Raw genomic sequence first — 24,356 nt, 5'->3', positions numbered from 1 at the left:
GGAGAAAAGTGCTCTAAACTAAGCGATGAAATTCAATGTAGAGTACTAGGGGAAAGGTTTAGAAAGATAGAGAAATGTGTTTCATTTCCGTAATATTTGTTGTTTTAATGTGAAATATGCTTTATCATATATAACAATGTAATAAGCTATAAATTTAACGTTTTTTTTTTCCTTTAATTTGTATTTTTTATTTTTTTTTTTAAATTTGGGATGTAGTTATTCATTTCCGACCATTACAACACGCTTTCAGAAGCTTAAATGCACTTAATTTACGAAAAAGTATGTCTAAAATAGTGCTCATTAAAAATTAGATTGTCTGTATATAGTGTATGAACATAAAAGCGTGGATTTTTTTTTTTTTCATAAGTTTTGAACATTGCTTGAAAGAACTACAGAATGCAAAAATCACAGAAAATATCTTTATTATGCACAGTAAAAGTTTACAATTTGAAAGTAAAATAAATGCATGACAAAACAAAATGCATGTGTGAAAGTTATGAACTTTAAATAATAATTCTTTTGATCAAAATTGAATTTTATGAATTTCATTTAGTTTCCTTTAATCAATGGTTCAATAAAAACACAATATTTAAAATAAAAAAAATATGAAAAAAAAAAGAAGTTTTAATGCAGCGTATTATTTAGTGCTGTATAAAAGATACCAAATCACAAATACTGCTAAAATCTGAAGCTCTGATAGCGTTGTCATTTGTGCATTGTTCAGCAGAAAGAAAATATGAACAATGAACTAGGATTATTAAACGCTGCAATTACTATATTAAATTTGCTATTTAATGCAATATTAAACGGATCTAAGTCACAATTACTGCTAAAATCCTAAGCTCCGATAGTGTTGTCATTTGTGCATCGTACAGCAGAAAGAAAATGTGAACAACGATGAACGAGAATTATTAAACACTGCAATTATAATAAAATTACTATTAGTGCTGTAAAAAACGATCTAAGTCACAAATACTGCTAAAATCTTAAGCTCCGATAAATATTTCATTTGTGCATTGTTCAGCTGAAAGAAATTAATAACAATGTACTAAGATCAGTAAACGCTGCAATTATAATAAATTTCCTTCAATTTTGTTGCACAGCATTAAGTTATTTAAGAATATTAAGCTATAAGCTAAGTGATCATTTTAAGGGCATTTCAGCACGTTGTTATGCGAAATAAATCAAAAGGTTTAACAAGTGTTAAAACAAAATTTTGAAACTTACCTATGAAAAGATATCCCTGGAATTTTTCTTTCTGGGTTGTTCGTACAGCCGTACGCTGCACAAGCAGGCATTTTTGATTAATAGATAGTAAAGATTCACCATAACACTTAAGCAACACACTACTGTCGAAGCCGCATTTGTTTAGAACTCTTTTTCTCGCGTCAGTTAAAATCCGGTTACGGTTTTGGCTACATGTTTCCCCGCTTTGGCCGTCTCCCCTTCCTTCCATCCTCCTAGGTTACGTCACACATCCGATCCCATCACTCACTTCCGATTCACTCGGATCGTTGGTCCGAACAAGCATCGGTTGATTATCGTGAATTTCAGTTACCTGGGCAAAAGTGTAGAGATATTTGTAGAAATTCTATTTCTAACAGAACTTTGAGCGCCGAGCATATTGTGCCCAGTATTCCCGGGGCCTATATTGCTCGGCGCCCAATGTTTCCGGCGTCCAAAATGCTCGGCGCCCAATGTTCCCGGCGGCGAATTTCGAAGCGCTCTCAATGCTTACGTTATGGTAGCTACCGGTTAGTTAACCACGTGACAGCTAATGATCACGTGCTCCAATCAACTGCTTAGAACGGTAACCGGTTGATCATAGAACGCTGCGGTTAGTAACCGGTCGACCGGTGAGGTTCGTCGAACGCAAGGAATGCTTGCGTTCGCCGAGCTCAACTGGTAGCCAACGGTTAATCGATCACGTGACATCTAATGATCACGTGCTTCATATTAATATAGTAACCGGTTGATGATAGAACGCAGCGGTTAGCAACCGGTTACTCAGTGGTCGACCGGTTAGGATCGGCGAACAAAACCAATTACAGTACATTGGCGAAATGAGAAATAAAAACGAGCGCGTTCTATTAAACAGCATAGTAACCTGGATACATTAAAGCAACCCCGAGTAAAATGTAAACAGAGCCGCCCCTTTAAATTGTGAGGTAGAAATTGCAATGCGAATTATTGCTGTTTTAAGTTTTAGTTCGTTTTAATTTCACGATTTACTGTTTTTTGTGTTGTGAAATATTTCCATTTTCGTAGGATTTCTTCTGAATCTTAATTTACGTCTGTATTGTTGTTATGTTTGGAAAATTCTACTTGCTGTAAACATTCGCAATAAACTCACATCGAAAGAGACGCAGAACATATTTTAACATGGTAGATAATACATGCTGTTTCAAAAATGAGTTTCTTTGACTGTTGATTTTTTTCTATATTCTTGAGAATGGTAACTGAAATACAATCTGAGTGTGCTTCTCTTATGTTGTTGATTTTTTAACTTATTGGTTTTCTCTGAACAATATGTTGAAGATTTTGGTTATTTCATAAAGTTTTTTAACAATAAAAATGTCGTTAGAAAATCTGGAAAAAAATACTACCATTTAATGATCTAAGAAATACATTTTATCTCAGGAAAGAATATAATCCTTTTCATTTAATTTAATTTCACCTTCATCTGTCTCAGTTTTTAGTTATATAAAAAAAAAAATAAAAAGGGGAAAGGATGGGTGGGAAGATGTTGAGTCACTGCTCCTATGCTCTGTGGGGCTCGTGAGAATTTGAGCGACCAGTGTCAGCCTTTGCACACTCCCCCCCCCCCCCATTTCCTAGAAAAAATTAAAATGACACGTTTGGCTACCACCAACCACTCGCAATCAGTAGTCATTGGCCCCAGGAACTGTAAGCTTTTCCATTTCGATTGTTTTATGCTCCGAGCTTGTGTCACTCCTTAACTGTACTAAGTCATTATACTCTAATAGGTGTGAGTTCATTTGTATGCAAATGATAATAATATATTCAGAGCTCTAAAAAAATTTTTTTTTTTTTGGCCTTGTTAATTTTGCCTGAATGAACTGATAATTGATAACAATTTGCAGATTGCACCAAAATCTTAATTATATTAAAATGTTTCCTATCAAAGAAGTTTACAGCAAATATTGTATAATTGACTTTGAATTCATAGCACCTGTGATAGTTAAGTTAGAGGGGGGAGGGGAGCCAAAGTGTGTGCACTTGGCTAGTGCATTCTTGCACCCTTTGAACTTGTTCGTTTCCGTTTTTTTCCCTTACATTCATGGCATGCGAAAATCCGGAAAACTTGCAGAAGGGGTTGCTATTCATATTGTATTGTAATTAACTCTGAATTTGGAGCACTTCGGAAGTGATTGGTAGTTGGGGGAAAGAGTTCCAAACATAACAACAATACAGACGTAAATTAAGATTCAGAAGAAACCCTACCAAAACGGAAATATTTCACATCGCAAAAAACAGTAAATCGTGAAATTAAAACGAACTAAAACTTTAAACAGCAATATTTCGCATTGCAATTTCTACCTCACAATTTAAAGGGGCGGCTCTGTTTACATTTTACTCGGGGTTGCTTTAATGTATCCAGGTCACCATGCTGTTTAATAGAACACGCTCGTTTTTATTTCTCATTTCGCCAATGTACTGTAATTGGTTTTGTTCGGCGATCCTAACCGGTCGACCACTGAGTAACCGGTTGCTAACCGCTGCGTGATCATTAGATGTCACGTGATCGAATAACCAGTAGCTACCAGTTGAGCTCGGCGAACGCAAGCATTCCTTGCGTTCGACGAACCTCACCGGTCGACCGGTTACTATCCGCAGCGTTCTATGATCAACCGGTTACCGTTCTAAGCAGTTGATTGGAGCACGTGATCATTAGCTGTCACGTGGTTAACTAACCGGTAGCTACCGTAACGTAAGCATTGAGAGCGTTTCAAAATTCGCCGCCGGGAACATTGGGCACCGAGCATTTTGGACGCCGGAAACATTGGGCGGCGAGCATTTTAGGTCCCGGGAATACTGGGCACAATATGCTCGGCACCCAAAGTTCCCAGCGTCCAAAGTGCTCGGTGCCCAAAGTTCTCGGCACCCAAAATGCTCGGCGCCCAAAGTTCCCGGCGCCCAATCCTCCCTAAGCGGATGGGCCCTAAAGCGGATTCTTCAGTCTTCTATTGTAAACAACGGGGCCCTTTCTGCAATGTATGCTCCAGGAATGAGGGCGTCTAAATTGATAATGGCCCAGTTTTACTGCCCAGCTATCTCTGTCAGATAAATAGTCTGCGCCACCCGCACTGTCCTCGAGCTGGACAATACTAAACAGATTGCACTAATCACCAGACCACAATACGGACCCTGCCCCTGCCAAGGAAGTGCTTTCGGCTCGTATGAAAGCGCAAATTACCCAAATCGACAACAACTTGTCACAGAAATCCATTGACACTTTCCCTTGAAGATTGATGCCTAATACAACTTCCAAATTGTTCCTTCTTGGCTCGGTGCTCGGTCTTTTTGTCCTGAAGCATCTACAAAAAGTATCCAGTGGAGAGGGATCGTTTTTCAGAAAACATTAGTTAAATCACTTTACAATAACGGAAGGGAGAAATTTATTTGGATGCAGTGGGATAAGAATCAGTCCGTTTTCAGTTCTCTACCCAAACACAAGTTTTATTTTTTGATTCCGCTGTACGTTCAAGTTCTCTTTCAGTTCAGAAGGAAGAGTGCACAAAGAGAAATTTTTGATGGATTCTACACAAATAAATGAGGTAAATTATCCTGCAATATTTTATGAACTGCTAACTTTTTATTTCATATTTCATTGCTGTTATTCTTAAAAGAGAAGGGGGTAGGGGGGATTTGGTTTCAAGAAAAAATCATATGTTAAATTTCGAGAGGAGATTTATTGTTTTAGCTACTTTTACATTGAAAAATGCATATCCCATCAAGATTGTCACGAATGAAACATTTTGTACTTATGCTTGAGGATAAGGAAAGAGAGTCTTTAATTTAAAAAAAACGACTGTTTATAATTATTAAGCTTTTTATTTATTTATTTTGAATTTAATTATTTTATGATATTTCATTCTTAAGAATGAGAGTTTGGTTTTGCCCCTCTAAGTTCCCAATTTTTGTACTCCTTATTTGCAAATAGTCGACAAATGACTTCTTTTTTTTTAAAGTATCGTTTTAACAAGTAACGAATTTTGCTACTGCCGATACAGCATTATTCGAAATTTATATAAATTAAAAAAAAAAAAGAAGAAGTAAAAAAATTGGTTGATTGACACAAAATTTATTTTCTGGCAGATGTGAAGCCATACAATAGTTTAACGTACCAAAAATGAAAATTAGGTTTAGCTAATAATTTTAGTTAGCTTTACTATTCAATAATTGAATTACCTTTCAGATTTAAAAACAAATAGAATTTTTTTTTTTTACAAACCATACGACAATTTAAATAATTGTATTTTTATTTAAATTGTATTATTTAAATTGTATTTTTTCAACTCCCTCTCTCCTTTCAGGGAAAGGGGGAAAACCTCTAAGCAGAGATGGAAATATTAATTCCTTTTTATGAAAATTTCGAATTTTGTTTTTTATTGTAAACCCAAGACGCATACAATGTTGGAAATTCAATTTAAAAATCAAATTTTCCAATAGTTACGAGTTAAAAAGTGAGATGACTTAAAAATCCCTTTTAAAAAATTTGAAAAGGATTATCTGTAATTTTTCCCCCCTTTAATGTTTAACAGATAGATATTGATCAAATGGTGTACTTTAAATTTTTGAGAGCTGTAACTTGAGAGGAAAAAAGCTTTTTTTCTAAATCCAAGTTCTTGAGAAGGGGTGGTTTGCCCCGGGTTACACCCATCTGATAGATGACACTCAAAATTAATTTCAGAGTTTATAAAAAATATAAATATTTTAATTCTGAAAATTTTCGCGACTATATTTTAAATTATCTTTACTAATATTATAAAGAGAAAGGACGGATTTTTGTGTGTTTATATGTTCGAGGTAATCTCCAGAACCACTGCACCAATTTGAAAAATTCTTTCACTGTATGAAAGGTACTTTCTTACTGAGTAACATAGGCTATAATTCGAAAAAAAAAAAAAAACAAATAGTTCTTTTTTTATACCAATGTAGGCCCAAATTTCACGTAAATTGCTTATTATTGGCTATTAAAGGGGGTGAAAAATTACTTGCACATATTAATATTATATATCGTTGAAAAGGGTAGAATTTTCCGCGTTCTAAGCAATTTGTTTCTATGCTCTAACTTCATTACGACGGGAGCAATTTGTGTTTTTAGCTCGAACATTTTTAGGCTAAGCTGAAATTTAGGCACTACTTTCTTCATTAAATCTATCAATAAAAAGTGAAGGAATTGTCCCACAGTTTTCTTTTTGACACCATTGAAAAAAGCGAAATTTTTTACTCCAGAAATATCTCGACCCATGGTCGAAAAAATTAGCTTCTATCTTCAAAGGAAAAAAAGTTACAAGCGTTTTTAAATCAGTTTCGAAATATGTCATTTTGATTCAGGTTGTCAAACCATTTTATTTTTACATTTGAAACATATTATTTGATGTCTTTTTTTTTTTTGTTTATTTGGCGAAATATTTTAAATTGCAGTAAAAACCACTTCACTCGCTAAATAGAGTTTTAAAGCAACTGTAAATCTAATTTAATGATTTGACGAAAAGTTTTAAATTACAAAGAAACTTAAATATTTTTTTTTTTTTTTTTGAAAAGGTGTGTACGCATTTTATACAAAGAAAAATGATCATTTCACATCAGACGGGGAGGGGGCGTCAATTTTTTTTATTCAACGGACTACCATTAAATTTTTAGCACGGGCATCGCTGTGTGGGTACTGCTAGTAAGTATTTCATAAATTGAATTTTGTTGAAAATAGGGCACATATACGTCAGGAGCTAATTTTATACAAAATGCGGCGGCATACAAATTTGCACAAATAGCTTTTACTATACCTATACACTGTAAAAAATGTCCGTGAAACATCGAACCAAAATCAGGAGAACATTTGCTGGCTCTTCTGTTTCGGGAAAGAATGAACCATAAAGCGGCGTCGTTTTCTTCCCGCACGAATGGTGAAAGCAGAAACCTAGAATGAGTCTCGCTTGCGCAAGAGACTAGTGCGAGGTTGAACCATAATATTGATCGGTTGAGCGCGGGTGGATAGCATATGGTAAAACAATGAAATGGTTTTATTTAATGCGAAGGTTTAGAGCGTGATCGAACTGTACTTTGGCCCAACTTTAATAGTAGAAGCAGTGCGTAGTTTAATATACTACGCACTGCTTTATTTTTTATTATATACATATTATTTTTTTTAAAAGTATTTCTAAGAAATCGAAAAAAAAAAATCAATGTTATTAAAATCTAAATGAGTTAAAAAATAAAAAATCTCGTTCTATTGCATTCTTTCATTTAACCAACTACGCCGATTTTCGATTTCATTATTAATTTTATTACTATTGAATCCAGTAATAGTTATAATGTAAAACAAGAACTTATTTTTTCTTTTTACTTTTTAGGCATAAAGATATTTTTTCAACTCATATAATATTTCATTTAACTAATACAGATTTTCAGAGATTTTTTATTTTTGTTATTATTATTATTATTATTATTTTTTGAGGAAAAATATCAAGCAGATTTAAAAAAGCTAAATTTGTGCTTTTGCCTTTGTGATGAAAAGTAAAACAAAACGTAAATAATACAACGTTAATGTACAAATTTGCAGGACACTGCACACGTGTTTCAAGGGTTAAAAGGAACCTCTTTCAAATGGGGAAGAATTAAGTTCATGATATAAATATTATTATATTGTTTCAAATGTGCTTGAACTTTTATTTCGTTTCTGTGTGAAGAAAAATGTATTCCAAGTAATTAAACTCATAAACAATAAAATTCGTTTTTCGTTTTTTTTTCGTTTATGCATCGAATTTTTCTTTAACTATTTTTGCACACAAGTAAACATTTCATTTTTTAAATAATGTATGATTGATTCAAAAATTAATGTAGAAGGGGAGGGGTGAAAAAAGGACATCACCCCCCCCCCCCTAGGACAGGCAGGGCAAACTTTTTCGTTGAATTAAAACTAAAATTAATAACTCGAACTAAAATTAATTTACTCGAATTAATTGCATAAACTAATTGACAATCAAAATTAATAAAATTGACAGGTAAGAGTATTTCTGCAAAAGAAAAAGCAAATTACAATTCTATACAACTTGAGTAAAAAACATAATTCAAAGATTGTTAGGAAGTAATCAAGCTGACTTTGTAATCAATAGGTGTTCTTTTAGAAAGAAAACTAAATAAATAAATGCTGGTAGTGTTTTAATATAAAGTATGTTTAAAAAAACACAACAGATAGTAAGTTTTGGTTTGGATTTGTTTAGCATTTAAATTGTGTATTGTTACTATACATAAAAAAAGTGGATTTTGAGATTTTTAATAAAAATCATGTTTTTTGCAATCACAAATTGCGATAGGACTTGACACGTAGGGTTTCCTGTTTCTACTAATGGCTTTTATTGCAACTTTTTTTGAATTCAAGACATCAAAATTCAAATGAATGCCATGGGCTGGATGTTAGATGTTATGTGCTGTATACCGATTTTGCGTAAAAAAGATTGTGTCAACTCAAGGTGGTTGTTTGTAAATTCAGTAGACACCACCTAATGTGATAACATTTGAGCGAAAGTGATTTGATATCTAACCGGCTAATTATAATAACAGAGAAAAGTTGAATGTACATATGCACAACCAAACAAGGCTCAGCTGATCGACAACTGTGTTACACAAACATTAAATGTGATCACATAAAGCGGCGTCCACTGTAATTTGATTATAAGGCCCAGAACGCCACATTATGAGTATAGAAAAATAAAATCAAAAGACAAATCAACTGCTGTCAAGTGAAAACAGTAAGCAATCGTGATTGCTCAACACAACCCTCCCTCTATTTAATAATCTATACATAACACAGGGATGATTATACCCCCCAAAAGCAGGGGAGCACCTCTCTAAATGCCACAAACTCCCCCCCCCTCCAAAAGAGAAAAATACCCCTCAAAGCAGCCCCTTCCATTAAATTTCAATGCCGCAATGTGCGCCACAATCCCCCGCCCTAGGTGGCACCCCTGCATAACACCATGAAAAATTAGGTTATAGTGGAGATTAGTTCAAGAACATTGAACTCTTATTTTTCTATTTGATGTAAATAAAACATTTAAAAAAAATACAAAAAATTCACCAAATTTTGTAGCATGTGCAAGTTTCAAGTGGCAAACAAACCTAATGCACATTATTTTTATGGGTTATCCAGTGGCCACCTCTTACATGAATCCCCTTTGTTCTACACAGTTTTGATTCTGTAAAGTGGCTGATTGAATAAAGTGACAAATTCATTTTGTTCTGTTTTTGAAGATTTGATTCAATAACACATTTGATTGAATTTACTTCGGATTCAATTAACCAGCGTCCACTGTATTTTTAAACATCCAAGTTTTTTCTAAGCAACACATTCATTTATTTCGACATAGCAACACATTAATAATAGTCAATTAAAGTAAGAAAAAGTGTTGTTTGCGTGTTATGGATATGTTATATAAACAGAGCAGTGGCAGCAGTTGGGGGTACGGGGCATGCTGTCTCCAAAAATTGTTTTTTTGTTGTAAAAATATTGCAAATACTGTGTTAACTGGTTTCACACCATCTTTTCTTTTTTGAGTTCCCCAAAATATTTTTTCCAACTATAGCATTGCTTTTTAAAATTAACCGAACATACTTGAAAATTATGGAAAAATCAGTAAATGAACACAAAACATAAATTAAATAATATCTTTATTCACAAATGTGCATAAAAAGTTTTAAAATATTCAATTTTAAACATGTTTATGTTATTTCTCATAACCAAAAGGAGATACAATATAAAAATGCTAGAAATGTAAAAAATACTTACATGGGTGATTTTACGAGTATATTAACTTTTGCCTATGGTAAGTTGAAACATTCATCTCATACATTAACCCTTTGGGTTTTAACTCTTATATGAAAACCATGCAATGGTCGAAAAAATATCTAAATGTAGTAACTAATATGTGATCCAAGTCGTCTGAATTAATGAAAGTTTAACCTACAAATTCAGCCAAGGTGCATAAACAAACTACTGTACACAGTAAAATTTTGAACTCAAGACAATGAAACATAAAACTGCATAAGAGAAAAATATAAAAATACGAAATACAGCCAACAAAAATACATTATTGCTTTAAATGGCCTTTCATTTATACAGCATGTACACATAAATGATTGTTCAGATTAAGCAAAGCCAGGTTTAATTGGGTTTGGATTAACGAGGGTTTACTGTCCTAAATTGAATGCTTCACAAACTCAGGAAAAGATTAATTTTTTTTTTCAAGTAATTAAAATTGAAAAGTTAGACAAAAGACTTTATGTTAAGTAATGTTGATTCAAATTTTAATAGTATGTTTTAAAAAAATGGCAACAATTGTGAAGAAAAATTTTGAATTTTGATTATTCTCAAGAATTTTTGGTGTTGTACGTTAGCAAAACTTTTTTGTACGTTTTAATAGTAACTAGGTGAACAAATTTAAGGGGATCAAATTTTGTAAATAAACACATAATATTTTTAATTTTAAATGAAAAAGTTGCTGATTTAAATTGCGACTTCTGTTTCAAGGAGCAGCAAGGACGGGTCAGAAATTACAATAACTTTATAACGAATACCTTTGTGCTGAAGATTCAAAAAATCAGTAATCCAACGTCATTAAGCACAAAAATTGCAAAAAATTGCAGACACGTGTTTCGGTGTTACAAGGAACACCTTTTTCAATGCAAACCCAGTAAGCAAAATATCTTGCCTCAGTATTGCATAAAGGTTGACGTGCAAGAAAAATCATCTTGCATTAATGCTGCCTCAATGTTGTTATGTTACTCCATTTATGCTGTCAGCAGGCTGCCACAATATTGACTGACAAGGTGTATGCAGCATAATATCAGGAAAATATCAAGGTATGCTGCTTTTGTAATGTTGTATACGTATTGATATGACAGGATAATATCAAGATGTTGTCATGACAGCATGAAAGCAAGGTCTAGGCAAGATGATCTTGCTTTTGTAATCTTGCATAAGTATTGATATGACAGGATAATATCAAGATGTTGTCATGACAGCATGAAATCAAGGTCTATGCAAGATGATCTTGCTTTTGTAACATTGCATACGTATTGATATGACAGGAAAATGTCAGGATACATTGTCATGACAGTATGAAATCAGCACGTTTGCAAGGTGTTTTATCTATTTATTTTATTTTATTTTTTGTATTATTTTCACTTTAAAGTCGGGAATTAAGTTTCATTCTTTAATTATTTCTGTTATTCTTCAATTTAGTTTTCTAGCCTAAGAATATTTTCTTAAAGCTGACATCTGATCGGAAATTCATATAAATGTATTAATAGTACTCGCAATTTAATTTAAAAAATGAAAGTTTCTTCGTTTTGCGTAATAATTGACTTATTTTTTGAATTCATGCTTCTAATTGTATTATAAATACATAAAATGCCTAGTTAGGAATAATTGCGGAAGTTTTTATAACACATTTAGGAGTAAAGAAAGCAAAATAATAAATAAGTAAATAAATACAATAAAGTACATTTCCAAATGGATGTCAGCATTGAAAATATCCCATGGACAAAACACATGAATTTATCTTAAAGAATAACATAAATAACCATTGAATAAAATTAATCTTACTCATGAGATTGAAATGATAATACGAAATTCAGTGCTTCATGTCCTTTGTTTCAAAGTCTAGGGACGAAAAAAGTTATTTTCGGCCATTTTTAACATTGATCGCACATCGTCTGCTATATGATTTGTTTAGTACTATATTAATAAACAAATGCAGTTATCAGTCATTCATAAGTTATTCCTAAAACAATACGATTCCACACTAATAACTAAGCAACCAACTTAACGAAGCCTAAAGAAATGCAACGCCATGTGCAGCTCCTCTGAACCGACTGAATTGATCGAATTAGAAAGATGTGCCAGCAAGCAATGCGAGGGACGCTGGGTAGAAAGAACTGTGCGCATGCGCAAGTATCAACGAAGGTCCACCTGTTCTATTGTGTACTAATTACCTTGACGGCGACAGCATGAAATCAATATCATCTTGACGGCGTTAACATGTATGCAATGTTGTTATTGTAAGGTAATATCAATATTGATATTTTAAGATGAATGCAATGTTGCATACGTGTTGTTATTTTAAGGTAATATCAATATTGATATTTTAAGATGAATGCAATGTTGCATACGTGTTGTTATTGTAATATTGCTTTTTAATCTTTATGCAAGCTTTATGCAGTATGAAACATGTCAATATTGACGCCGTCAGTATAATATCAAGATCTGTCAAGGTTGATGCAAGAAATTTTGCTAGTAGGGAAGAGGTGTGAGCTTCTGGATGAAAAGTCATCCGAGAAAAGCAACACGGTGGAACAGGAGATAGTATACATATCAAAAAATCGAAATTAAACGAAACAAAAAAGATAAAATGACACTTGGAGGCAAAATTTATTATATAATTCCATCAGGAAAAAACCGTTAAGTAATAAATTTTCCAAAAAAACCCATAAACAATGCGAAAATTCCAAAAATGAAATCACTCTGAATAAATTAGCAATAAATTTACCAGCGGGAAAAACTATATATAGAAGCAATGTATGAAATGGAGAAATGCAGGAAAGAACAAAGTGAAGGATAAACTTATTGGAATTAGTTAATCACAAAAACAAAAGAAAGCAAAAAATGAAAACAATAAAAGTAAGAAATGTACGATGTTTACATAAAAATAATAGAAAAACTAAACCAATTTTAACTTCAAGACTTTTTTAATGTAATATTTTTTATAAATAAGATCATTCCCTAACATTTCAGAACATATTTTGCTTATTTTATTTGTCTGTTGTACAGAAGAAGAAATAAATTGGGCACAATGGCACATTTATTATGTTGCTACACATAATCTCGCTTTCAGGAATGTTTCCTTAATTTTATGCTTTTGGCCTCACAAATACTACATTTTATTACACTGGTATTTTCCCCCATTGACTTTCTTTCATTTATGTAGCATATCTTGAGTCAAGAAACTGAAATAAGTAGTAAACTGAAACTTTGGTTCAGACTACATAAAAAATGTTTTTTTGCAGTTGGTATCCAAATTTCTATTTATTAGAAGTTAAAACAAAAATATGTAAGTGTATACTGAAAATATTTGAAAATAAAAACTAATTAGAAAATTAGAAAACAGTTTAGCGTATTAATGTAATATGAAAGCACTACTCAGTTAAAAAACAATTATGCAAATGCTTGAGAGTATTCAAATTTTACGAAGGATAAAATGAGAATAGCAAACTTCAATTAAATTGCTAAGAGGGACCAAAAAAAAAAAAAAAGTTTACTCTTAAAAAACATTTTTTTAACATCCGTTTTGTTCTACATATTCTAAAAATTAAAACTATTTTTATAAGACAAAATATTCTGAACTAAGTAAACAACATTTAAACAGGACATTTAAAATTTAATTAACAATAGGAATTACCAGGGATCTCAATAGAACAAATCAACTGCTAAATGTTTATTTTTATCAAAATTTAACTATAGTTAACATTCAAAATTTACATTTTGATTTACATTCAAAACAAAATTATGAATGGCTGACTTAAGATTAAAAAAATGGGGAGGGGGGGGGGAGTTCAAGTGGCTAACTAACACCTTAAGATGTATATTAAGATCTATTTTTCTTTTGTACTAATAGCAGTATCTATGGACACATTTACAAAATGTGGAATGATTTTAGGAGTATCGATTTGACACATTTAATTAGATTTATGCTATTTTACGTATAAATACTTGTACGTATACATTTCTAACACAGCATCATTATACAGTAAACTTGCTGGAAAATCGATAGAATGCATGTTGTGGACAAGGTACAGAAATGACATTTTACCTGCATTTTATTTTTTAAAACAAATTTTAAAAACAAAATGAGAGTGCTAAATATTTTTATTACTCGTTGTGAGTATTTTAAGTAAAATATACCAGTATGTATTTTTTATTAAATGCTTAAGAAAACTGATCTCCAAAAGAAAAAAAAAAAAAACCGATTCTATTCCTTCCTTAGATTAGTGGGCAGACAGGTGATGTTTAATGTCAAAAAAAAAAAAAAAAGAAAAGAAAAGAATTTTAGTCTTTTTACATTATCTGCTTTGAGTGGACCCTTTGTGTAAATATTGGAAGTCCGAACAGAATAGAAATGGTGGTACCACACTCATCATTCATGGTTTAATAGATATTTTATCTTCATTAAGCCATGAAAATAGTAACAATGATTTAGTAAATAAAGATGAATTTAAAAAAAAAAAAAAAAACAAAGATGAATGTACAATAAATAAACAAATGAATAAAACAATATAAAATAAATAAACATTAAATAAGGGCAATTCCATGGTATCGGACGTAAAAAATGAAGAAAATTTTCTCAGTTTTAATTCCACTTACCAAATGTAAACTGTTCCAAAATGATCAAATTTATTTACAAGATACTTATTACATCCCACAGAATAAAAATCATGTTAGTTTTTCTCAATAGATCCCTAAAGTATAAATTAAAAAAATGTAAAGAGTTGGTGTCGGACGTAAACACACAAATAGTAAAATTGATGGTTCACTTAAAAATTTATTAAAAGTCTGTGAATTGGCTTACATTTTAATTTAAAAAACAGCATAATTATAAAATATACTTATTATTGAAGCATATTTCAGTTTTCAAATGATATCATAAGGAATAAAATTATTTAAAAAATATTTTTAGCTTGGTGTCGGACGTAAATTGTTCATATTGGACGTAAACTATTGCTCTTAAATGTAAATACATAACAATGATTACAGTTATAAATATATAATATAGGTTACATATACTGAAACAAAATTTATGAAATAAATTCAAAAATAGGGTTGATTGGGGAAGTGGGACACTGGGGTAAGTGGTTCACCCCCTAAAACTGAAATATGTATATAGTTTTTATACTTTTTTACATTAATCATGTCATGTTTCATCACAGTGATTAGTTTTGAATATAATTGGGTTACGTGGAATTTTTTTCCTAGGTCAGTTGACTTAGTCAAAAAAAAAATCTGAAATTTTTTTTGGCGAGTTTAAGCAGAATTTTTCAAAGTGTTTCCCGGTTAGCATATATTTTTTATGATCATTAAACATTCATGTACAGTTTAACTTACAGGGATGAGAGTGGTCAGAGAGCAAAAAGGAGGAAATCCAAAAAAATTTCGTAAAAATGGTGATATCCAAAACTGCATCAAAATAGAACCTGGAAGCCATGATATTCGAAAATCCAATAAAAAATGGCTAATTTACCAGTTTTAAAGGTAATATATATTTAATTAAGTATAAGTAATAATTTTGTACAGTTTGCTGCATTGTACAATTTCTTGCAAGTGTGTTTATAAATCTAAATTTCGAAAAAGAGGCAACAAATTCTAACCCCTGAGTTACTGAACAAAGGGTTGGGGGAGTCAGAGGTTAATCTTGGCTGCATCACACAATAGTGTCCACTTTTCATATTTTTTTAGAGAAAAATACATTTTTTTCATTAAAAACATTTGAGTTTATAGTGTTAAACGAGTGAAAACATAAATTTTAAAATTAGGTCTGTTTGCAAAGTAAAAATTTATAACGGAGAGAAAAATTTAAAATTTCTTTATGTGGTAGAGCATACTTTTCATAGTGAGAATTGAAAATTAATAAATATATATGTATATAAACGATTGGTTATCTTTTTCCTTGCAATGGAATCCAAAATTCGTCTTTAAAAACTTCCTAATACGATTTCTGAATCAAAAGAACAACTTGCAGCCGCCTCATTTAATCATGAAATCTCAAAACTTTTCACAGGCTGTAAAGCCTAAACGGTTTGAGATTCACCATAAATATTTTTTACACTTTCTTAAATACACAAAAAAAGTAACCATGTCAAGTTTCAATAAAATTCGAGACTATGGGGGGCTATGCCACATTTTTTGATTGACTTTTGAATTTTTTCCAAAATAAATTAAAGAAATAAAAATATTATTGAAATCATGAATAAAATAAGCAGATATAAGGTAGCATATAGTGAAAAACCACCCAAAATTTAAAATAATTGAAATACTTGCAGGATGCAAAATGATTGAAATCTCAAACGAGGCACGCGAATTTCGGCGCAGCACGAGTTTGACATCGTTGGCATGATTCCAAAACATACGTTTTTAGCAGATATCGCGGAGGATGAAGATTCGAAGGAGAAAAATAGAAAAAATAGGAAATCGGGGACCGAAAATTTGAAAAAAATCATATTTTTTTCCGATTTTTGAGAAAAATAAGGCCTGAAAGAGGCAAAAAAAGGAGGAAAAGGAGGAAAGGTTCTCAAAAGTCAACAGAAAAAGCCGGAATTCCGGCAAAAGCCGGAAAAATCTCATCTCTGAACTTAGAGTGCATACTGCAATTAGAATTTTTGAATAAAATATTGTTCAATACTGTTTTAGAGGAGAAGCCCCACTTATCCCGTAAAATTTCACTAGAAGAGGTCCCAACACTATGGGGTAAGTAGTTCCCCCATAACAGTGAGTATATGAAAATCAAAAGCAACTCTCTGATGTAACATTTGTATTAATGAAATACAAGACAACTATGATGACTTAGTAGGAATTGATAGTTCAGCTACAAAAGCTGGTGATTAGTTATTTGTGAAACTTAACTGATAGAAAACCATCAAGATTTATATGGATTGAATGTTGATAATGGTTCTTCCTTAGCCAACTACACATAGACGTAGTCATTTAGTGTTTCCAATTGCAATTTCCAATCATAGTTTTGGCAAATTTGCCAAAATTGAACTTAATCAACTGTATTACATTCATCCAACACACCTTTTCTCAAAAGGGGTCCTACTTACCCCTAGCAACCCTAAATGTTATACAGTAAATTCACTAAGTTGTTTCTTATGCATGTTTCACTTTAACTTTGAAATCAAAGGCAAAAAAAGGAGAAACACAGTTGAAAACATATGACGTTTAAAGGAATGTAACAGTGTCGGACGTAAAAATTTTTTTACGTCCGACGCTTAGATTTTAGTAAAAAATATTCACTTGTTACAAAATAAAAATATGTTATATCAATGAGATTGAAAATCTTACTTTGTACCCAAAAATACATGTATGTAGCTTTAAAATTATTGGCTCAGCATAATTAACTGCACATTTTGGTGTCGAACCTAAAACACTTAATGTACCCCACAGGAATTCTTTTACAAATCAAAATGAATTATATTTTTGCCACATTTTTGCAACATCACCAGCAACACATTGTATCTTTAAATGGTGATTTATCTCAATTCATAATATGAGTAAGTATTTTTTTGGGAAAAAGAGAATTTCTTTGAGAGTCACCAAATACGGTTTAAAAATACTTTAACCTCCTGAAACTTATTTATAACTGAAGTGAACAAGTTTTAGACAGGCATTTCAAAATATACAACTTTTTACCTTTAAAGTGGCACCTCATTTGTTTAGAAATCTTAATTTTAAAAATTGACCATCTGGTTGACCTTATCAACTGGTTGACCTTGTCCATAAGCACATCTCCTGCACAGGATGCTATCTTTTTGAGACAGCAGACCACAAAGTCGGGATCCTGTCGAGGGCCACTTTGAGTAAGGTTCTGTGAAAAGCATAAAAGTGTACAACATATTTAGCGCAGCATTTGGACATAAAATGTATCTTAAAATGGAGTAGCTAATTAAATCACTTAACTCAGATAAAGATAATGAAAAAAAAAAAAAAAGAAATATTAATGCAAAAAAGGGCTAAGTTGGAAAGCAACAGGTATGACTAAGGTGACCATATGTTCCGCTTAAACATGACTCCCATGGTCCCTGGACATGTTCAAATGCATCGTTCTCCGAGGTGACAATACGGAAATCTGAATGCTTCAACTGAAGGTCATTCGTACAGCAATTTAAGCCTTTTCAAGGCGATAATTTAATCATGAATAATAATTGAATTTATTTTAAGGTTCTTCGGCCCTCATACACCTGTGCACGCAGATTGAAATTTTGCTTTGTGGAAAAGGGTATCTATGTGATTTTTTTTTGAACATAACTATTATTTTAGACATCAAATCGTTTTAACCCATTTCTTAACTTCCTATTATCGAATTTAGACATAGAGAACTGAAATTTTATTGTATTTAAATTAATGCTCTGTTATTGAATAAAAAAAAGGTTAGAATGCACAAAATCAATAGGAGAGACTGGCATAAAATTAGACGGTACATATAGTATGTAGCAAGAATAAAATGCAGTAATACAATAGTACTGTACAGTAGACACAGTAATTATATTCGACGCACTTTTTAGTTGTTCATGCATATCGACATTTTTCAAATTTCTTTAGTGTCGGAAACTTCTTATTTTTACTTCCATTTTAAAAATTTAGATAAACAGCCGCTTATGTGGAATTATGTTTCATCAACTTCATATTTAAAATGAAAAAGATGCGGAGTGACGATTTGTAAATTAACAAAGCGATGTTTCGACTAGTACAGTGCGGGGTACTTTTGCTTTCAGTGATGGTCAAGGGAAAGTCCATTTACGAAACTGATATTTAGTACCCAATAAAGAAGGTGATACCTAAGCCTTGCGATTCCCTTCCGAAAACTTTCGTGTTGCAGGATGAGGAATTCGCGTGAGCTCCGAAATTCGTTACTCGAGAAAAGTTCATTATTTATCCATTTCGCGTAAGTCGAATCATATTGGAGCGAGAGTCCACTGCAGTTTAAAATTGCACATTGAAGTAAAATAAGCATTCTTAGTTATGTTTCATATTTCGTATATTTATTAATATTTGATTATAAACACTGGTACCATTCGGGATATTTTTCCTATTTCTTTATTTTCTTTTTTACTGATGGAGTGTTGATATATCAGCTAAATAAAAGTGAATTAAATATTGTCAGTTTTTGAGGTCATTCGGTAAAATTGAAAACTGCTCTTACTTCATTTCATCAGCAGCGTAAGAAAGGAGATGGTGTCCAGTCCGGATCCCTAGCTTGAAGTTCAAAATCAATTAACTAGTTCCTGCAAAATATAAGCTCCTATAAAATTAACTCCTATAATGAAAATTAATGTTTTTCTCTTTTAAAAGATGTTTTTCATCATCTAAATCAATTTTATGTAAATATAGTATGTATGCCTACATAACATTTTTAAATCAAATTATGACTGCATTTATTTACATTTTCTTTGCACTTCTTGAATGAAATATTCACTGTCAGGAAAGGATTCAAAACTTGAAGGTTGAATTCCTTCAACTTTTTCAATCCTATCTTGCAGCGAATATTTGTAAAAATCGTAGAAAATGTTTGGAATGACAAAGTGGCTCAGTATTGGCTCAATAAAGGAATGAAAGAATAAATAATTCTTTGTTATATTCCATGTTCAAATGAGCCACTTTATTAATCTAAACCACTTTTTGAATTTTTTTGTTCAATCCTCAAACGGTGTATATGTGTATGCTTTTACTTATTTATTTTTTTAAAAGTAGCGAAGTAGCGACTACTTTTCAAAAGTAGTTTGTAGCTGCTACATTTTGAAAAAAGCAGTTGTAGTTGAAGTTAACTACATTTGTAATAAAGTAGTTCTAGTTCTCTGTACGAAAAAAGAGTAGTTTTGGAACTGATGTGATATACCCCACCCTTGTTGACTTTTTCCTGTTGGCGCCAAGAAAGCGTCGCCAAGAAAACGATGTATGACGACATATGTCATACATCGTTCTTAGCGATGCTTTTTTAGCGCCAACAGGAAAAAATCAGATAAGAAAACATGATCAAAGCACTTCAGAACACAATGTATATAAAAACAACATAAAAGCACAACAAAAAACATCACGAATATATGCTTCAAAAATGTACAGGGCCGGGGTTTTTTGTAAACATATTAAAATACAATGAAATAAATTATTGTATTAATTACAAGTCGAAATTAATGCATTAATTTTTTTTCATCATTTCTCCGGGATACGAGCCCTCGGTCTCGGCGAGCCGAGGTCTCATTACGAAAGTACTATGAGACCTCTGGCTCGCCAGGACCTCGCTTCGCTCGGTCCGTTATCCCTCCGACTGTTAATATACATTACAGTCGGAGTATGATCACAGTTATGTGTACTACAAGAACCCCTCAAGGATTTGTAAAAACAAAGAATTTTGGAAGTGAGAGGTTTTTTTTGAGTTCTAAAATAAAGAACTTACCTTTTTATATGGTATAAATATTCACACTCAGTCTAAAACAATACATCATATGACAATGGCACGTTACAGATACACACCACGTTGGAGTTAACTTTTAATTAACCTTCAAGTTTGAAGAAACTGGCATTTTCTAATGTTTTTACTTCAAAACACAACTACTGAATTTAAACTAACACAAAATAAGCATTCCTGTAAGGTATATTGCACGAAACAACACCACGTCGTAAAATCCCCCTAAGAGCGGAACATATGTGCACCTACCTCCACGGACACACGTGCGAAAAGAATTAGTTCACATCTGTACTTCCCAGGTATATTCTGCAGGGTTACTAGGGCTACCGGAAAAAGTTTTATCGCCAACGTTGGCGATTTTCGAAATGAGCTAAAAATTCTATCCTCGCCAAGGGGGGGGGGATATCACATCTGTACCGTAGTTTTTCCAACCACTGTTCAAACCGTGAGTCTACAAACAGGCACACACTTACTATAAGCAAAGCTCTAAATATAATACAGCTAAGCCTAAGCGAACCTTTAAATGCATTACTAAAGTCAAAATAATGAAGGTTATACAAATATTTTACAGTCTGAATTATCTACGTTTGTGATATTTAAAATATGGAAACATAAAGTAATCATAGTAACATCAGGTACATCAAAATATTACAAACCTTTGGATTGCCGCTGAAATTCTGTGCTGCGCCGCGGAAAGTAAATAAAGATGAAGGCCGGTGAGTAACTTCACTTCACTTCGTTAGTTGAACTGAAATACGGTGAGATCCGTAATTTCGAGTGGTTGCACCATGATTTCGAGCCATCATCGCTTCTGAAAAATTTTAGTTGAACCTCTTTTTCGCGATATTTGTACAAGTGCACCATAAATTGATTCAAAATAGTACGGATATTTTTTACAGTGTATTTCTTGTTCACTAAATTTTTAATTTAAATTTTATTGGCTGCTTTAGAATTAACCTTAATATGAAGATTTTAAGATTAACTGCAATTATTGACTGGTGTAATCAAGAAATCATTTACACTTATTTTGTTCCATACTTTTTAGTGAGAACCAAGCTTATAGAAATAGTCTTAATAAAGATAAAAACATTAGATTATTTCATCGAATCTTTTGGATTCGTGCTTTCGCGCCAAAACTTCTTTGAATTTGCCGATCACCCTCAAACGTTTCAACCTTAGCTACGGGCCTCGACTTACTAATTTGTTACGTTTCTTTTACTATTTTATATAACTGAGATCGAACAAAACACTATATTTCTATTATTATTTGAAAGTGATTACTTGAAAATGTTAGGCAACAAAACCGTTTGCTGACAGTTGCTATTAGTAAAGTTTAAAAGCAAGCAAACTAGGGTACGGCTACAGCGATAAGCATTCAAGCTAGCTGATTGCCATAATGGCAGTTATTTTCTCATTGGTATCTTTTTATACATGTAATCGAACCAATTGGTAGTCAATTTTTAAAAAATGCAAGGAGAGTCAGTGAAAAGGAAAGATAAAAAGAAGCCCGGAGTCGGAGTCGGCATGTTTTCTAACGACTCCGACTCCTTTACCCCAAAATCAGTCCGACTCCGACTTCACAGCCCTGGTAGAGGCACTAGCACACTGTGAGAAAACAGTTTTCCCAAACGTCCATATTCTTCTTTTAATACTGCCTCACTCTTCCCGTCTCTACGGCAGCAGTAGAAAGGACATTTTCGACCCTTAAAAGAGTAAAAACCTATCTAAGGAGCACTACTGGCGAAGAACGTCTAAATGGACTTGCCCTGATGTCAATACACAGAGAACTCAAAGTTTCAGATGAAGAAATAGCGGAAGAATTTTTAAAAAATAAAAGACGACTAAATTTTTAATACAAGATAATTTTTATGTACTTTTAAATAGCTAATTAACATTATGGTAAATACATTTCATTATTTTGATTACAAATTAAAAGCATTTACATTTTTTAGCATATTACTGGTGCATTAATCTTGATGTTATTTATCATCGAAAATATCCAGCACCACAAATATGGGTGCAATTAATTTTTATTGATTTTTAATGAATTATTAGTAATAATTTATAATGCACATAATGCATGATGAAATCTATTTTTAATAACGTTATTCGCGATTTAACGAAAAATAGTTAATTTGGTAGTACATTGATAAAATCGCCTGCCCCCCCCCCCGAATCAGAATCCTGGCTACGCCACTGGAGTCTACAAGTATTGCAAATGGTGACAACAATATAGGGTAGACCTGGAGCAGGTTTATGCAGTGCCATTTTTTCAAAACAAATTATAACGGATGAGCCAACAGTCATAACATATTGATGCTGTTCCCTAGCAAATATCCTCACTAGTCTTTGAGCATCAGTCCAGCTTTGGTCTAGCATCCAGAAAGAATAATCTGTTTTCTACTAAGTCAAGTAAATTTTGAGTTGAACGTTTTTAAGCTTATTGTGAATAAATAATACTTAGTTAAGAAAGAACAAATACATAAAAATTAGCAGAATTTTATCCTTTTTTGAGAATTATATTTATATGAACTGAAATGTTATTAAATTTTTTGCACCTTAAAAATAAATCCAAACTTGGCGACGGGGCAATTTTACGCGTTGAGGTCTGTGCACCTTTACACACGTTCTTATTGTGTCTTACTTCTAAACGTGCCCTGATACTTTTTTTCGCTCCGAACTGTCTCAAAACTTTTTAGTATTTTCAAACTATTTAGTTTTGAAAATCACCATTTAATTTTGAATTGAGTTTCAAATTTGTATCTTATAGCTTACAGTCATGTAGTGCTGTCTTCATGCCCATACAGCTTTTACTTTCTACACTATTCACTTCGTAATAAATTTGCTTCATCTTAACGATGGTAAGACATTTTGTTCAAAACACTAACAGAATCACGTTAGGTGTCAAAATAAATACGAGTAAATGTGCCCCGTGTCTGGGGCAAGTTTACGCAACCAACTTGAACTCAAAAATAATTTTTTTAACAGTTAAAAACACAAACTGAGCAACAACTGAATATACCAATTTTCACTCCATTAACTGCTTCATAAAACCACAATGTCTAAAATTTCCTAAGTTAAGCATAAAATTTAGAAAATTCATTGAAAAAAATCTGCATAAACGTGCCCCAGTCTATCCTACATTAAGTAGCATGCAAGTAATTCAAATTCTAAACTAAGAATCTTGATCAATATTTAGCACATTTATCTATTATTATGAAAGAAAGAATTAAGTAATAAGCTTTCTAACTCTTTTTTTTTGTCCTTAGAAGTTCTGCCTCTTTTTCAAGACACTAATAACATTTTCTTTTTTGTAGAAATTTTGATAAGCCTTCAAAATCGCCAAATTGTTTAATTGACAAGATAATGTATGCAAGATGTGTACAATCTTCTATGCAAGAAATCACAGTACGAAATTCCGTTCTAACACTTGTAATAATTTTGTAAAATATGTAGTGACTTATTTCTCAGTATAAATATGTAAAATATCTTCTTTACTTTCAACCTCTGTATTATTTTTGTAAAATATTCTGGAACTGCTTAGTAGGCAGTTGTAAAATGTGATCTTGACCCTTAATCTCTGTATTATTTTTGTAAAATAATTTCTCGTCAGTAAAGTTCATCAAAATAAAAACACCATTAATAGCTTATCATTTTAGTTTGCATTGAATGTTCTGTGAAAAATATTTCAATTTTTGAAAGAGACGACTTCTCTTCAAACTTTTTATGTAATAAGTATCACAAATTTTTGGGTGGGAGGAAATGTAGCAATGTTATTTCACTATATTACCTATTGTGTATTTCCCACATTCTAAAATCTTGTGCTTGAAGGCTCTCTTTGAGTTCAACAATTTTATCTAAATTCTTAAAAATTGCTTC

General features: G+C 32.1%; 1 protein-coding gene across 2 annotated transcripts in view; it reads left to right on the top strand.

The window, feature by feature from the left end:
- The window catches only part of LOC129218588 (HBS1-like protein), a 163,711-nt gene extending 139,595 nt beyond the window's left edge, over positions 1-24,116 (top strand). For both annotated transcript variants that reach the window (XM_054852902.1, XM_054852904.1), the window contains exon 17: positions 23,795-24,116. The gene's annotated coding sequence lies outside the window, so the exon portion shown is untranslated. The remainder of the gene's footprint in view (positions 1-23,794) is intronic.
- The last annotated feature ends 240 nt before the right edge of the window (positions 24,117-24,356 follow it).

This window comes from Uloborus diversus, chromosome 3 (genome assembly GCF_026930045.1).
Source record: "Uloborus diversus isolate 005 chromosome 3, Udiv.v.3.1, whole genome shotgun sequence".
In the NCBI taxonomy this organism is placed as follows: domain Eukaryota; kingdom Metazoa; phylum Arthropoda; class Arachnida; order Araneae; family Uloboridae; genus Uloborus; species Uloborus diversus.
This window is presented reverse-complemented; position numbering and strand designations above follow the sequence as displayed.